A 17213-nucleotide genomic window follows, 5' to 3' on the forward strand; every position below is an offset into this window, starting at 1 on the left:
TATTGAACCGTCTTATGGTGAGCGGGCAGGCGATACGGAGTGCTAGCAGTCGTACTGTACCATCTTCTGCTGAGCAGCCATGAGATGTGGATGGCATGCAGTCCTTCTGCACCGTCTGCTGCCAGCCAAAGATGTAAAAGATAGATGGAGTGGATCAAAACAAGAAATAGACCAGATTTGCTTCCCCCCCCTCCCCTGTCAAGGGGACTCATTCTTCTAGATCACACTGCAGTCACTTACAGAGAAGGTGCAGCGAGGTAAATCTAGCCATGTATCAATCAGAGGCCAGGCTAACCTCCTTGTTCCAATAACAACGATAACTTAGGTGCACCATTTCTTATTGGAACCCTCCGTGAAGTCCTGCCTGAAATACTCCTTGATGTAAAGCCACCCCCTTTGTTGATTTTAGCTCCCTGAAGCCAACCCTGTAAGCGCCCCTCCCAGCGTCAGAGCAATGGCAAACAATCGGGCATCTGAGAGTGCTGTCCAGAGCACTCACAATGGAGCACTCTGATGGGGCTAAAACATTGTCGCGGGTGGTTCTGGGTACGTGTCGTCAGGCCCCCGTTCCCTCCCTCCCTCCGTGAAAGCAAGGGCAGACAATCGTTTCACGCCTTTTTTCATGAGTTACCTGTGCAGACACCATACCACGGCAAGCATGGAGCCAGCTCAGGTAACCGTCACCCTATGTCTCCTGGGTGCTGGCAGACGCGGTACGGCTTTGCTGCACAGTAGCAGCAACCCATTGCCTTCTGGCAGCAGACGGTGCAATACGATTGGTAGTCGTCCTCGTCGTGTCCGAGGTGCTCCTGGCCACGTCGGCTGGGAGCGCCTGGGCAGACATGGGCGCAGGGACTAAATTTGGAGTGACTTGACCAGGTCATTCTCTTTAGTCCTGCAGTCCTATTGAACCGTCTTATGGTGAGCGGGCAGGCGATACGGACTGCTAGCAGTCGTACTGTACCATCTTCTGCCAGGCAGGCAAGAGATGAGGATTGCTAGCAGTCGTATTGTACCATCTTATGCCAGGCAGGCAAGAGATGAAGATGGCTAGCAGTCGTACTGTACCATCTTCTGCCAAGCAGCCATGAGATGTGGATGGCATGCAGTCCTTCTGCACCGTCTGCTGCCAGCCAAAGATGTAAAGGATAGATGGAGTGGGTCAGAACAAGAAATAGACCAGATTTGTTTTGTACTCATTTTCCTCCTCCCCTGTCTAGATCACACTGCAGTCAGTCACAGAGAAGGCGCAGCGAGGTTAATCTAGCCATGTATCAATCAGAGGCCAGGCTAACCTCCTTGTTCCAATAACAACGATAACTTTGGTGCACCATTTCCTATTGGAACCCTCCGTGCAGTCCTGCCTGAAATACTCCTTGATGTACAGGCACACCCTTTGTTGATTTTAGCTCCCTGAAGCCAACCCTGTAAGCCGTGTCGTCAGTCGCCCCTCCCTCCGTCAGAGCAACGGCAGACAATCGTTCCGCGCCTTTTTTCTGTGCGGACGCCATACCAAGGCAAGCATGGAGGCCGCTGAGCTCATTTTGGCAATTAGGAGCACATCAACCACCACACGCATTATCCAGCAGTATATGCAGCACCAGAACATGGCAAAGCGATACCGGGCGAGGAGGCGACGTCAGCGCGGTCCCGTGAGTGATCAGGACATGGACACAGATTTCTCTGAAAGCATGGGCCCTGCCAATGCATGCATCATGGTGCTAATGGGGCAGGTTCATGTTGTGGAACGCCGATTCTGGGCTCGGGAAACAAGCACAGACTGGTGGGACCGCATAGTGTTGCAGGTCTGGGACGATTCCCAGTGGCTGCGAAACTTTCGCATGCGTAAGGGCACTTTCATGGAACTTTGTGACTTGTTTTCCCCTGCCCTGAAGCGCATGAATACCAGGATGAGAGCAGCCCTCACAGTTGAGAAGCGAGTGGCGATAGCCCTGTGGAAGCTTGCAACGCCAGACAGCTACCGGTCAGTTGGGAATCAATTTGGAGTGGGCAAATCTACTGTGGGGGCTGCTGTTATGCAAGTAGCTCACGCAATCAAAGATCTGCTGATATCAAGGGTAGTGACCCTGGGAAATGTGCAGGTCATAGTGGATGGCTTTGCTGCAATGGGATTCCCTAACTGTGGTGGGGCTATAGACGGAACCCATATCCCTATCTTGGCACCGGAGCACCAAGCCGCCGAGTACATAAACCGCAAGGGGTACTTTTCGATAGTGCTGCAAGCTCTGGTGGATCACAAGGGACGTTTCACCAACATCAACATGGGATGGCCGGGAAAGGTGCATGACGCTCGCATCTTCAGGAACTCTGGTCTGTTTCAAAAGCTGCAGGAAGGGACTTTATTCCCAGACCAGAAAATAACTGTTGGGGATGTTGAAATGCCTATAGTTATCCTTGGGGACCCAGCCTACCCCTTAATGCCATGGCTCATGAAGCTGTACACAGGCAGCCTGGACAGTAGTCAGGAGCTGTTCAACTACAGGCTGAGCAAGTGCAGAATGGTGGTAGAATGTGCATTTGGATGTTTAAAGGCGCGCTGGCGCAGTTTACTGACTCGCTTAGACCTCAGCGAAACCAATATTCCCACTGTTATTACTGCTTGCTGTGTGCTCCACAATATCTGTGAGAGTAAGGGGGAGACGTTTATGGCGGGGTGGGAGGCTGAGGCAAATCGCCTAGCTGCTGGTTACGCGCAGCCAGACACCAGGGCGGTTAGAAGAGCACAGGAGGGCGCGGTACGCATCAGAGAAGATTTGAAAACCAGTTTCATGACTGGCCAGGCTACGCTGTGAAAGTTCTGTTTGTTTCTCCTTGATGAAACCCCCCGCCCCTTGGTTCACTCTACTTCCCTGTAAGCTAACCACCCTCCCCTCCTCCCTTTAATCACCGCTTGCAGAGGCAATAAAGTCATTGCTGCTTCACAGTCATGCATTCGTTATTCATTCATCACACAAATAGGGAGATGACTACCAAGGTATCCCAGGAGGGGTGGTGGAGGAGGGAAGGAAAATGCCACACAGCACTTTAAGCACAGCACTTTAAAAGTTTACAACTTTAAAATTTATTGAATGACAGCCTTCTTTTTTTTGGGCAATCCTCTGTGGTGGAGTGGCTGGTTGGCCGGAGGCCCCCCCACCGCGTTCTTGGGCGTCTGGGTGTGGAGGCTATGGAACTTGGGGAGGAGGGCGGTTGGTTACAGAGGGGCAGCAGTGGCAGTCTGTGCTCCAGCTGCCTTTGCTGCAGCTCAACCATACACTGGAGCATTCTGGTTTGGTCCTGCAGCAGCCTCAGCATTGAATCCTGCCTCCTCTCATCACGCTGCCGCCACATTTGAGCTTCAGCCCTGTCTTCAGTCCGCCACTTACTCTCTTCAGCCCGCCACTTACTCTCTTCAGCCCTCCACCTCTCCTCCCGGTCATTTTGTGCTTTCCTGCACTCTGACATTATTTGCCTCCACGCATTCGTCTGTGCTCTGTCAGTGTGGGAGGACAGCATGAGCTCGGAGAACATTTCATCGCGAGTGCGTTTTTTTTTCTTTCTAAGCTTCACTAGCCTCTGGGAAGGAGAAGATCCTGTGATCATTGAAACACATGCAGCTGGTGGAGAGAAAAAAAAAAAAGGGACAGCGGTATTTAAAAAGACACATTTTATAAAACAGTGGCTACACTCTTTCAGGGTAAACCTTGCTGTTAACATTACATACATAGCACATGTGCTTTCGTTACAAGGTTGCATTTTGCCTCCTCCCACCGCGTGACTACCCCCTCAACCTTCCCCCCTCCCTGTGGCTAACAGCGGCGAACATTTCTGTTCAGCCACAGGCAAACAGCACAGCAGGAACGGGCACCTCTGAGTGTCCCTGAAGAAAAGCACCCTATTTCAACCAGGTGACCATGAATTATATCTCACTCTCCTGAGGATAACACAGAGAGATAAAGAACGGATTTTGGTTGAATGCCAGCAAACATACACTGCAATGCTTTGTTCTACAGTGATTCCCGAGTACGTGTTACTGGCCTGGAGTGGTAAAGTGTCCTACCATGAAGGACGAAATAAGGCTGCCCTCCCCAGAAACCTTTTGCAAAGGCTTTAGGACTACATCTAGGAGAACCGCAAATGCCAGGGCAAAGTAATCCTTTCATATGCTTGCTTTTAAACCATGTATAGCATTTTAAAAGGTACACTCACCAGAGGTCCCTTCTCCGCCTGCTGGGTCCAGGAGGCAGCCTTGGGTGGGTTCGGGGGGTACTGGCTCCAGGTCTAGGGTGAGAAACAGTTCCTGGCTGTCGGGAAAACCGGTTTCTCCGCTTGCTTGCTGTGAGCTATCTACAACCTCCTCCTCCTCCTCCTCATCTTCTTCGTCCCCAAAACCTGCTTCCGTATTGCCTCCATCTCCATTGAAGGAGTCAAACAACACGGCTGGGGTAGTGGTGGCTGAACCCCCTAAAATGGCATGCAGCTCATCATAGAAGCGGCATGTTTGGGGCTCTGACCCAGAGCGGCTGTTCGCCTCTCTGGTTTTCTGGTAGGCTTGCCTCAGCTCCTTCAGTTTCACGCGGCACTGCTTCGGGTCCCTGTTATGGCCTCTGTCCTTCATGCCCTGGGAGATTTTCACAAAGGTTTTGGCATTTCGAAAACTGGAACGGAGTTCTGATAGCACGGATTCCTCTCCCCAAACAGCGATCAGATCCCGTACCTCCCGTTCGGTCCATGCTGGAGCTCTTTTGCGATTCTGGGACTCCATCATGGTCACCTGTGCTGATGAGCTCTGCATGGTCACCTGCAGCTTGCCACGCTGGCCAAACAGGAAATGAGATTCAAAAGTTTGCGGTTCTTTTCCTGTCTACCTGGCCAGTGCATCTGAGTTGAGAGTGCTGTCCAGAGCGGTCAGAATGGAGCACTCTGGGATAGCTCCCGGAGGCCAATACCATCAAATTGTGTCCACAGTACCCCAAATTCGAGCTGGGAACGTCGATTTAAGCGCTAATCCACTTGTCAGGGGTGGAGTAAGGAAATCGATTTTAAGAGCCCTTTAAGTCGAAATAAAGGGCTTCACTGTGTGGACGGGTGCAGGTTTAAATCGATTTAACGTTGCTAAATTCGACCTAAAGTCCTAGTGTAGACCAGGGCTTAGAGATCCTAGAAAATGTTTTAGGGAAGTTGCTTCTGACCCCTTAAGATACTCTTGTGGAGTTCTGCATGGATTTATCTTGTCTCCTCTCCTCTTCAAAGCACATAGGAGACTATCAGGAGGGCTAGTGAGGAGGTATGAGATGCAGTGTCTTGAATATGCGAATGACATGCAGTTCTGTGCATCTATTGCACCTGACTCAGCCAGTGCTTTTGAACTTCTGACCCAGTGTGTAAAGCAAGGATGAGAGCCAGCTGGCTGAAGCTCACTTTGGATAAGACTAACATGATTTCTGTTGGGTTGGGGCAAGAACTGGATAATATATGTCGAGACTGATATCCCCCCTTTGGTAGAAGGTGTGTTTCTGACATTTGTTGCTCATCTGGGGTTTATGTTGGATTCCTAGCTATTGTTAGATGGTCAGATAGCAATAGTATCCTGGAATACTTTTTACTATCCTTACCTGATCAGGAGACTAATTCTTTTTTTAGATGTACCCCTTGATGCTGTAATCCATGCCTTAGTCACTGAGTTGTGCTCTAAAAAGGGTTTCACCTTAGGTTGATCCAGAATTCTTCTGAGTGATTGCAGATGTGTATTCCTCCCATGGCTATTGAAGGGCAGTGCTGCTCCAACCCCCCTTAGTTTCTTCTCATTCCCCGCAGCTTGACTTATAGCTTCCTGTGTAGATTTTACTGCATGGCTACTGACAGTGAGATTGTTGGCTTTCTTAAATAGTTAGTTAATAGTGTCCTAGCAGTTATTTGGCATTGACAGTCTGGCCCCCACTGGTTGACTGGGAGACAGGAGAGCTTGGCATTGTGTTATTGGCCTGTGGTACTATACTCATTTCCACATTGGCATTCTTGGAATCTATGGGGTGTCCCACATTCTTCAAGATCCCAGTTAATTTGCTCACACTTTAACTGAGATCCCAGAATTGTCCAGTTTTTTCACCTCTTATATCTCTTAGATGGGAGACACAACCTGATATTGCTCTCATCAAATTCCAGTGCATCAAGAGGAACAAGCTTTGCCTATGAAGGAAGTTTTTGCCCCACCACCTCTCTCATCATCTTCATCAGATGATTTCACTGTCCTGGACTCATCCTCCCTGGTTCTGGAAGACTTTAAGGCTTAAGGAGGATGTCTGCAGCTTTGGATATCTGAGCCAAGCTTGTCCAAGAGAACACCCATAAGTTGATGGACATTCTGCAACCTTCATCCCTGAGAAAGGTAGTCTTCCCTATAAATGAAGCTCTCTTGGAGCTACAGAGTCCCTGTGGCACATGCCAGCGTCCTTCCCTCCTACTCCAAAACGTACCAGGGCAGATATACATTGATCCATAAAGAAAGAGGCCAAGAGATGGGATTTAATGGTGAGGATGATTTATTCTACATCATCCTTAAAGATGCACATTTCTAATCAAAAGGTGCCTTTATCTAAATATGACTTTTTGAATTGGAATATGTCTAACTTTACAGATAAGTTTCCTAAGGATGCCAGAGTTGTCTAGTGGCTAAAATATTACTCAAATTGGTGCTCGATGTAGCTGACACCTCATCTAAGATTATGCATTCAGCTGTAACAATGAGGAGGGCTTCTTGGCTAATGTATGTCAGGAGTAATACCAGAGTTCAACAGACCATCGAAGACTTACCATTTGATGGCTGATTTTTGTTTTCTCAAAAAACTGATGAGATGTTACATTCTTTTAAGGACTCCAGGGCCACTTTACCATCTTCAGGGGTTTATACCCCAACAGTCAAAAGGTGTCGTCATATGGGGCAGCAGCAATTCCACCAGTGCTCCAAGCAGTATTTCAGGCAGTCAGTTCATTCTGCTAGATGACAGGACTACTCCAAGAGGAGACATAAGTCACACAGGAGAAGGCCCTCTGATTCCAGGTTCAGCCATCCAGCCTGTTCTCCATCAGCTGCTGGCAAGCAGTTGATTTGACGCTTCTTTTGAGAGCAGCATATCATTTGCCAACATCCAGTCCATTTCCCCTTCATTTTGGGATCAGGCTGTCCCACTTCCACAGTGCTTGGAAGTCAATAAACTCAAGCAAGTGGATTCTAAGCACTGTGGGATTTGGTACCATCCAATTCCTTCCATTCCCCCTTTCCGGAGCCCTCTTATGAGTCATAACCCTTTCAGCAGGTCCAGACTCTGCTTGCTTTGGGAGCTATAGAAGAGATTCCCCTGTAGCATTGGGGAAAGGGTTTCTATTTACGATATTTCCTGATCCTGAAGTTCAAGGGAGGTGTGAAATCTATTTTGTATCATAGAGATCTGAACAAATACATCAAATATATGAAATTCCATATAGTAATCCTAGCTACAATTCTTCCTGTGTTGGAGCACGAATGGTTTGCTGCCCTCAATCTTCAGGATGCCTGCTTCCATGTAGCAATTTTATAAATCCACAGGAAGTTGCTGAGGTTTGTAGTGGCAGGTTAACATTATCAATACATAGTTCTCCCCTTTGTCCTGTCATCAGTCCCACACATTTACAAAATGCAGGCTGAACTGTGGGAATCCATGTCTTCCCATCCAGTATGATTGGCTTGTGAGGGACAAGTCTGAAAATTAAGTTCTCCACCATGATGAGTTTATTTTGGTTCTTTTAAATTGGCTGGGGCTGATTTTGAACAAAGCAAAATCAGTGTTAATGTCAACACAAAAATATTGAGTTTATTTGGGCCCTACTATGTGAATTCAAGGGCCTTTCACCTGCATGAGTGATTCCAAACAATTTTGTCACCTATCTCTGTCCCTCCATTCACATCCTTCAGCTATGGCCAATGTATGCTAAGCTGTATGGCTGTGTGCACTTTTGTTCTATGGCATGCAAGATTGCATATTCCTCCTCTTCAGGCTTGGCTGAAGTTGGTCTGTTGCCCAAATTGTCAGTCATTGGACAGGCTTGTTCAAGTGTCACCAGTGACCCTGGAGTACATGCAGTTGTGGACAAGATCAGTTCAGTGTTTGTGAAAGTGTTCCCTTTGCCTGTCCTCCACTGGTCAAGACCATAGTTACTGATGCCTCCACAATAGGTTGGAGAGAACATCTGAGGACACTGAAAATTCGGGGTTTGTGGACTGCATAGGAAGCATTTATCCATATCAATGTGCTGGAGTTTCAAGCTATTTACAATGCCTGCCATGTCTTTTGGGTGCAGATCAAGAGCACAGCAGTTAATTATCCTTACTGACAATACCATTAAGGTATATCATGTGAACAAGCAGGGAGGAGCTCAGTCTAAAGCAATAAGGTTTTGGCAATTGTGAATCAGGGAAAACATCATTTTCACAGTTGCTCACTTACCAGTTGCACAGAACCATATGGCCAATCATCTCAGCAGGAACTTAGAGTCATTTTCAAGGAGTGGGGAATTCTGATGGTTGATCTGTTTGCAAAGAAAGACAGAAATGCAATCAGTTTTGCTCTCAAGTGGGTCTCAATCCAGGCTTATTAACCAAAGTTGTCCCTTTGAATTGGGGATTGGCCCTGATGTATGCCTTCCCCCACAATCATGCTCCTCCCCAAGGTGTTTCTCAAATTAAAATTGGATCATGTCAAGTGGATGCTCATTGCACTGTCTTGGCTGAGACAGTGTTGGTTCTCCAACCTCCCCCAGTCTGTCTATTTAGACTCCCAGATCTCTCACCCTCATTCCCAATCTGCTGACACAACAACGTGGTCAGGTATGGCATCCTGTGCCAAATCTGCGGCTAATGGCATGGATGCCACATGGGTAGATGAACAGGAAGAACAGCGTTGTAAGCAGAGCAGTGAGTTCTACTTAATAGTAGAAAACCTCCTACTAGGTCTACCTATTTGGTTAAGCGGAAGTGTTTTTGGTTTGGTCATTGACTAAAGTAATTCAGCTAAGGTTAGCACATATTCAAGTCTTTTTGGATTACTTGTTACATCTTAAGTCCTCAGGCCTCTCACGCAGCTCCACTTGAGGGTCCAGTTGAGTGGTGATTTCAGCATTTCATCCTCCGATCCAAGAGAATAGGTGTTGTCCACCTCTTTCTGCCTGTAAAGTAATTGATTCCCTTGTGGGTTATCAGCAGGGTGGATTTTATTGAAATCAAACTGATTTAAATCACTAGTCAGGAAGACTCGATTTAATCATGGATTTCTACATAAAAGTGCATGTTGGTTGTTATAACCTTAATACATATTCACAACTCAGAGATAGATGTAGGTTTCATTTTTAGAAGGTACACACTATACATTTTTAAGTGATTTATTTTGAAAACTTTTCAGATTAGTTTTACAGCTGTATCAGAAAATGAATGATTGGTTATTTCATTTACCAAAGGTAATTGAAACAAATATTTATGAAGTCATTGGGAGGTGAACTATCTCCAGTTCAGCAGGTTAATCATTAATATTTGGAGGATTTTCTTGCCATGCTGTACTAGGAGGAGAACATCACCAGACAGACATTTAAATTGTTTTATTTAACTAAAACAACAACTTTGTGTACTCTAGATTTTTTTCTTCAATGGCAAACACATAATATTTTAACAAAACAAGCATATGAATTTTTGAATTTAGTTAAACATTCAAGTTTTTTAAAATCAGGTTTGTTTTTGTTAAAATCGTTAACTAAAATAATTAAATGAAATATTTTTTTAAAAAAAACCCAAAATTAAATTGACTATGTCAGCCAGGTCAAGATGAGAAACTTAAAATTTTGGCTTCTGCAGCTAACTCAATCATCTTCACCTTCATTTTCCTGTTTGTTCATAATCTGGAAAAGAAAAACAAGCTTTCCTGCTTTTTCAGGTCCCAAACGATTTCTCAATTTGGAATGAATTAGTCCAAAGGAAGAAAATATTCTTTCTACATCAGCAGAAGAAGCTACTGCTGTTAAAAGTGAGATTATCACTTCAACAGTCTCTGAATCCAAGTCTTAAGTGACTTCCTCCAGTTCCTGGTGTGACTTTGTTTAAAATGTCATCAGCAAACATATTTCTTGAATGGTTCACCCTTAGCTCTGAAGTTTATTATAATTGGCATTATGGAGGGATGCTTGCTGGATGTCCATGTCATAGCCAACCCCTTTTCTTCAGCAGTTAAGGTTTGACACTGGTACCGAGACTATTTGCAAGAAAATGAGCTGGAGATAGTGCTTGTCCCATTTGTTTTTTTTTTAATGCTTGTAATTTAACTCTGTCATTGCATATTTCTCTCTTTAAGATCTCACTCAGTTCCTTCCAAATTTCGAAAGCATCAGCAAGAAAACGGCTATTTCCCTGCATTTTGTTTAAGGCTACAGAAATAAGCTTCAGGGTACTCAGCATGTGTTCAACATTTCTCTTAAGTCCAATATGAGAACTTGGGTTGTGACAGTGCCATCTATTTTTTCCCAATTTTGTTCACAAACTGTCATCAGATTAGGCCAGTTTTTGATACAGTGCTCAAAACAGTCCCCTACTGAGTTCCATCGCACGTCTTGTGGGAGAGTTAGCTTGGTTCCGCCCACTTTTCTCAGAGCAGCTGCTGAAAAGAGGTTGTTACAGAAGTATTTTGCAATTTCAACAACATTAGCCTTTATTTCTGGAACACTGAAGTATTTGGCTAGGAGGTACATCAGATGAGCACTACAACCATGTTGCTTGGGACTCTCGTCACTCTCTTCTAAATTTCTTTTAATCTTGGATACATTTGCAGCATTTTCTATGACCATGGTGCGTACTAGACATTTGAATTTTTTTTTCAGTTTGCTATAGCTTTTACTGCTGCTGCTTGTAAGTATTCTGCTGTGTGTGCATTTCCTGATGTATCAATTGTTTCTGTAAGGAAGACATTCCCTTCTTCTGTTGCCACACAGGCACATATAACAGGATCATTGTGGACATTGCTCCACCCATCAAGACTCAGGTTAACAATTTCACCCTCTAGACCTTTTGCACACTGCTCAGTTTCTCTTTCATACACTTTATCAAGCAATTTGCCTTTGACATCTGCTCTGTTGGGTGGACTGTATCCTGGTCTTAATGACTGAACCATGTTAATGAAGTGTGGGTTCTCAATCATACGGAAAGGAGATTTTGTTGCATAAACAAACGGGGCAATCTTTTAATCAATTACCTCTTTTTGTAATATGCTGGTTCTTATCACAAACTTATATATGGTTGTTTCTGGATGATGGAAATTTTTTTTTTCTTTTTTGCTACAGGTGGTATACTGTGGCTATGTGACATATGGGATGTGACTGAAACACTATAATTGGCAGTTAGCTCTGAAACTATAGAAAATGATGGTGATCTTGAAGGTAGATAGTCTTCAGAATCCTGTATGTTGAGGATGAATTCTAAACAAAATGTCAATGCAGTTAATTAATTATTATTACCATACTGCTCATTTAGTGTTACTCATTGCATTCACTGACCCTCCGTACTACTTTAAAGGTGAAATTGTAAAAAGAAGATCTGCCTATTTCAGCTTTTTATTTTTTATCACAACTGCATCTAAAATGATAGTACCATAGAGTAACAACTATATTTTATGCTCAAATATGAGAATTCAAGAATAATCCAGATGGAGACAGGCAGTCCTTAAGAAAGAAGTATGAAATACAAAAGTTTACCAACCTGAAGATCCTGCATGTTCAGACATGTTCCTTTCATCATCTTCAGCCCAGCTTCCTCCTGAGAAGGAACACTTCTTACGATATTGTTTCACTCGGGCAACCAGGCCTTGTATTTCTTTGTTGCACTGTTTGCATTTTGCAGGCATGACCTGTCTTACCCACAGGTAGAGGAACTTCATTAAAATGTTCCAAAACTGGGTCTCTCTTATGGCCTGCTGCCATTATAGGTTTTCCCTTCTAGTGAGAGAATGATATGGTGAGGACTACACACAGAAAGACCTTAAAACTTCTGGAATATGTTGCTCAAACAGTTTCACTTTTGTTTCTACTGCTTGTGCCTCCCTTTTCACATTTATCTCCAGACTTCTTCTCCTTGTCCAGATCTATTCCGCCCCCAACAATCTTCTATTCATTGAACTTTTTGAAACTTTGCACTTTTAGAGAGAGGTAAGGGATTGACTCTGTGTACACAAATTTGCAGAGGGACAATAGGGTTGAGGACTGTTATTTCTCACCTCTATATATTATTTATTTATTTAAAAACATTTTTGCTGTTAACAAGCATGTTATCTCCGGAGACACACATCCACAGTTTGAGAACCGCAAAACTAAGCATCTCTGATGGTATCTTCTAGACTGAGCACTGAGTCCCATTGGGTAGTTAGAAAGATTAACCTAAATAATGTATACAGAAGCCCCTGGAACCCCATAAGATTGGTTCCATAATCCATGAACTATTGGAACTCATTTACAAAAACTTTTCTTAAACATTACATGAATATATTGTCATACTATAGAATTTGAATGTATAATCCCTATTCCATGATGAGATACCTTTGAGCTATAATGTATCTTAATTAAAACTATATTTAGATAGGTTTTTTCCTCAAAAAACATTTTTATAAAAAAAAATCTGATTTAAATAAGTGTACCTGTGCCTCATTAGCTCACTTCTACTGGGTTTAAAAGAGGGCATCTGGATCCAGTGAGAGAAAGAGAGACGAGTGAATCAGGGCTGCCTGAGTACAGATTGGAGGAGTAAGCAATGGAGCAGGTGAAAGCTGGAAATGACTGTAGACAGGGAAAGTTCTGCAGAGACTCCTGGGAAGAAGGAGAAATTGGCTAGGAAGCCAGCAGAGGTGCTAGTTTTTGTACCTTCTTGAACTAAAGAACCTGTGCTGAAAGGCGGAAAAGAGCTGAGATGATTGATGGGACTGTGTTTTAGGCAGAAGAGTCATGGGACTGCTCATAAGAATGACTCTACTGGGTCAGACCAATGGTCCATCTAGCCCAGTATCCTGTCTTCTGACGGTTGCCAATGCCAGGTGCTTCAGAGGGAATGAACAGAACAGGCAGTCATAGAGTGATCCATCCTGTCTTCCACACCCAGTCTCTGGTAAATAGAGGCTGGGAACGCTCAGAGCATGGTGTTGCATCCCTGCCCACCCTGGCTGATAGCCATTGATGAACCTATCCTCCAAGAACTTATCTATTTCTTTTTCAAACCCTATTATAGTTTTGGCCTCACAATGTTCCCTGGCAAAGAGTTCTACCGGTTGACCATGTGTTGTGTGAAGAAGTACTTCCTTTTGTTTTTTTTAAACCTGCTGCCTATTAATTTTCATTGGGTGATCCCTAGTTCTTGTGTTATGAGAAGGAGTAAATAACATTTCCTTAATCACTTTCTCCACACCAGTCAAGATTTTATAGACCTCTATCATATCGCCACTCAATTATCTCTTTTCCAAGCTGAAAAGTCCTAGTCTTTTTAACCTCTCCTCATATGGAAGCTGTTCTATATCCCTACTCATTTTTATTGCCCTTCTCTGTATCTTTTCCAATTTTAATATATCTTTTTTGAGATGGGATGACTACATCTTCATGCAGTATTCAAGATGTGGACATACCATGGATTTATATAGCGGCATTGTAATATTATCTATCCCTTTCCTAATGGTTCCAAACATTGTTAGCTTTTTTTGAGGCTGCACATTGAATGGATGTTTCCAGTTCAGTCACTCTCAGGACGCTGGCCTGGAGAGTGGTGTCCTAGAACAAGGGCAGAAAGGAATTGGGAGTGGAGTGCTGGTGGATTCCTCTGTGAGGAGCTTGGAAAATTGCTGTAGAATTCTCTGTTTTACTGTGGGAATTGGGGGAAGAGTTTTTACTATGAAGGCTCTGTAGATTATTGTATGTGTACCTGAATAAATTATGTCCAGAGGTGGGATTTCAAGTGGACACTGGGAGAGACTGTTACCTTTATTGCTGGACTGAGGGGAAACTGGGGGAGGCACACCTGTCATGTTGTGGCTTGCTGTTGGGGGATGTGCCACTTCTTACAGGTGCCTTGTGCATTTCTTACCTTAAGATGTTTGGATTGTTTTTTGAGTATGACTTAAACTCAAACCTGGATTTGTAATGATTGATTTACAATTGACTCTCAACATGTGAGTTTTAGGTGCCTAGAAAATCTCTGATTCACAAAGCCTGGATTTGAAGCCTAGGCTCCCAATACAATGAATGGAGTGAGATAGGCTCCTCAGAACAGGATTCACAAAAGCCAGCGTGCTAGGTGGAGAGCTGCCCAAGTTAACCAATGCAAGGTACCAAGCTGAGGGGTGTGTGCTAAGCTCTGCCCCTCACTGAGCTAGGTGCCCAAGTCTGGGTTGCAAGGAGTCTCCTCTCTCTGTTTGGGATCTCAGCTGCAAACCCTCTCTTGGATTTAGGTGCCTTGTGCTGTTTTAGCAAGAAGCTGGGGTGGAGGGAGGAGGAGGAGGGGAACATCCCTCATTACTTTTAGCCCAGTGGTTAAGTTACTAACCATGGCTCTTCCACAATACAGGTGAGTACCCTAACCACTGCAACATAAGATATTCTGATGTGGCGCTCCCTCAGTCTCTCCTGTTGAAACTGTTCCACTATGGATAAATAATGAAATAATCATGAGGCCAGAGTCGGAGCAAGCATCAGAATGACTCTGTAGTTGCAAGATCATGTGTCCATTCCCTCTGCTCTAATGACTCTTTAAATTATTTATCCAGAATGGAGCACTTTCAACAGTAGAGGCTGTGAGGGAGCCCCACATCAGAATATCTCATTGCCCAGTGGCTCAGGTACTCAACTGAGGGGAGTAGATCCCTGTTCAAATCCCTTCTCCCCTACCTTTCTTTTTTTTTTTTTTTTTGAGAATTCACCTACAGATAGCCTGATCCAGTAGTCAAGGTCTGAGCATGCTTACTGGATTGGGCCCCGCAGATGATTTAAGCAGAGGAGTGTCTATTTATTTTTCCCTGGTTCATGAATCAATGTGGGGTTTAGGTGCTGGATGCTGGTGGGGGGCTGCAGTGCACATGCACAGAGCCAGAAAGAAAGGTACCAGAGAACTTTTACTGCAAAAAAAATTGGCACCAAGCCAGTTTAGGCTCCTCTAGCATTCAGTGGCAGCCGAGCAGGGGTTTTGTGAATCTTAGTGGGGCCTGGTTCTGTGATTTAGGTGCCTAAAGTAGCAATTGGGCACCTAAGACCTTTTGTGAATCTAGCCCAAAGTGCATAGAGAGGGTCATCCTATAACTTTATTACCATTCTAAAGAGAGAAACTTGATGACTGTATTATTGCATAATGTTTCTCTAAACAAAAGTGTTAAATTCATTTCTGTAATGGTTCATACTATATTTCTGGTACTTGTAATGATCTATAAAATTGCTCAGTTTTCCTAAATAACTGTTTTTAAAAGAGAAACTAAAAACTGCCTATATTTTGATGTATTCTTATATTCAGCTTTCTCTGACTGTATTGTTCAGTGTGTTTTGTAAGGATGTCTTTTTGTACATTATTCTGTATTTAGAAAAGCACTTCATAGCACACCTAGTGTCTTCACAGTCGTGCTTTTTGGATTTTCATCTTAAATCATGTCAAGGCAAAACTGTTGACTATGCAACCCATAGCCTCGAATGAATCTTGTCCTGGGCAACTCCTTTGCTAATTTTCAGGTTTGACTAATTTTAATACTGCGAAAAAGGGATTTGTAGTGAAAGTGTGACAGAATTTTAAATATACCAGTGGAAGCTGTATTAGTAAAATTGCTGATGAAACTCTCTATACTTAGCTTACAGTAAGTTAATAAGTAACAATTGTACACTGGCAGAATTTTGTTGAGAGATCATTATTGATAAAACAAATATTTGAACAGGTACATACACATCTAAATTGCTTGACTGTTCACACACTAAAAATCTCATCTGTAACTCACTGTGGTTACATCAATTGTTTGAATGTAAACCACTTATAATCTTACGGATGCTACTTTCATCAACAGTGCTGATTAAAATTACTTTATGCCATGAATATGTACAGTATTAGACATGTAGGTAACACTGTTTTAGTCCTTACTGCTGCAATGTTGTACCAGTTTCTGCTGTTAATAGAGGCAGCTACATTAAAGTTTCATTTGCCTCATCACTAGCTTGTATCTTTGCTCAGCCACTGATTTGAAGAGAGCAGGAGTTTCCTTTCTAACTCTCCAGTGGTCTTTTTTGGGTGGACTTTTTGAGACCCATGCTCTTTGAAGCATTTGTGATATAATATGCCTGGACAGAGACTGCTCTGATTGGCATTGAGGGCAGAAAAGTGTTTCCTTTATTTCATTGGCCTCTCCAAGCATTCTTCTTCCAGTAGCTGTTAGAGCAGGACTTCAGAGAACCGTTGGTCCCTGCTTGTTGCATCCTTTTACAGGGATTTTGCCAGGCAGGTCAGAAAGAGACCATCTTAACAATTTTTTGGCTGGTTTGCCTGCCATGTAGAGTCCTCCAATATGCATTTCAGAAAGGATAACATTAATAGCTGGGGCAGAAAATGTTTAGTTTGTGGACCCCTAAATGCCGCAGGGCAATACAATTTACGGCTTCCCTTTGCTGATTCTTTCACTGTCCCTGCTGAGAACTTTTGATGACTCTGTAACATTTTTCTGTCCATCCTTTCCTCAAATAAGTTATCAGGTCCCTTAAAAGTTGTTGCTGATGTTTTTGTTTTGTTTTTTGACTCCACAAACTAGAATGGACTGGACTAACTTAATATTAGGTCAAAACAAATCTCTATCTACTCAGAAATTGAAGAGATACTGATCTGCACCTCCTCTCACAACTCATGACAGTCATGCTGCCTGGGTGTCAGCTTTTCCTGACCTCATTGTTCAACAACTTCCTCTCACTATCTTTCCCCCTACCCCCGAAGGTTGCTGCAGTGAAACAGAATCCCTAAAAAACAAAAACCAGAACCAACAAACCAGATACCTCCTGAAAGTGATTCCTTGAAGCACCACTAAGGCTCCCATAAATTGAAATGAAAATCATGATTAAATGGCTAAAAGTGTTCCAGTCACTCAGACTGAAAATCAGCCTGCTAAAGTCTACACTGGTGTAGATATTGAAGTGCATCGGGCAGTCCT

General features: G+C 43.7%; 1 protein-coding gene across 5 annotated transcripts in view; it reads left to right on the plus strand.

Annotated features, from left to right (window-relative positions):
- Positions 1-17213, plus strand: part of FUT8 (fucosyltransferase 8) — a 291145-nt gene that overhangs the window by 56523 nt on the left and 217409 nt on the right. The gene's annotated exons all lie outside the window — the stretch shown is intronic.

The sequence above is a fragment of the Lepidochelys kempii genome, chromosome 6 (genome assembly GCF_965140285.1).
Source record: "Lepidochelys kempii isolate rLepKem1 chromosome 6, rLepKem1.hap1, whole genome shotgun sequence".
NCBI classification, from domain to species: Eukaryota; Metazoa; Chordata; order Testudines; family Cheloniidae; genus Lepidochelys; species Lepidochelys kempii.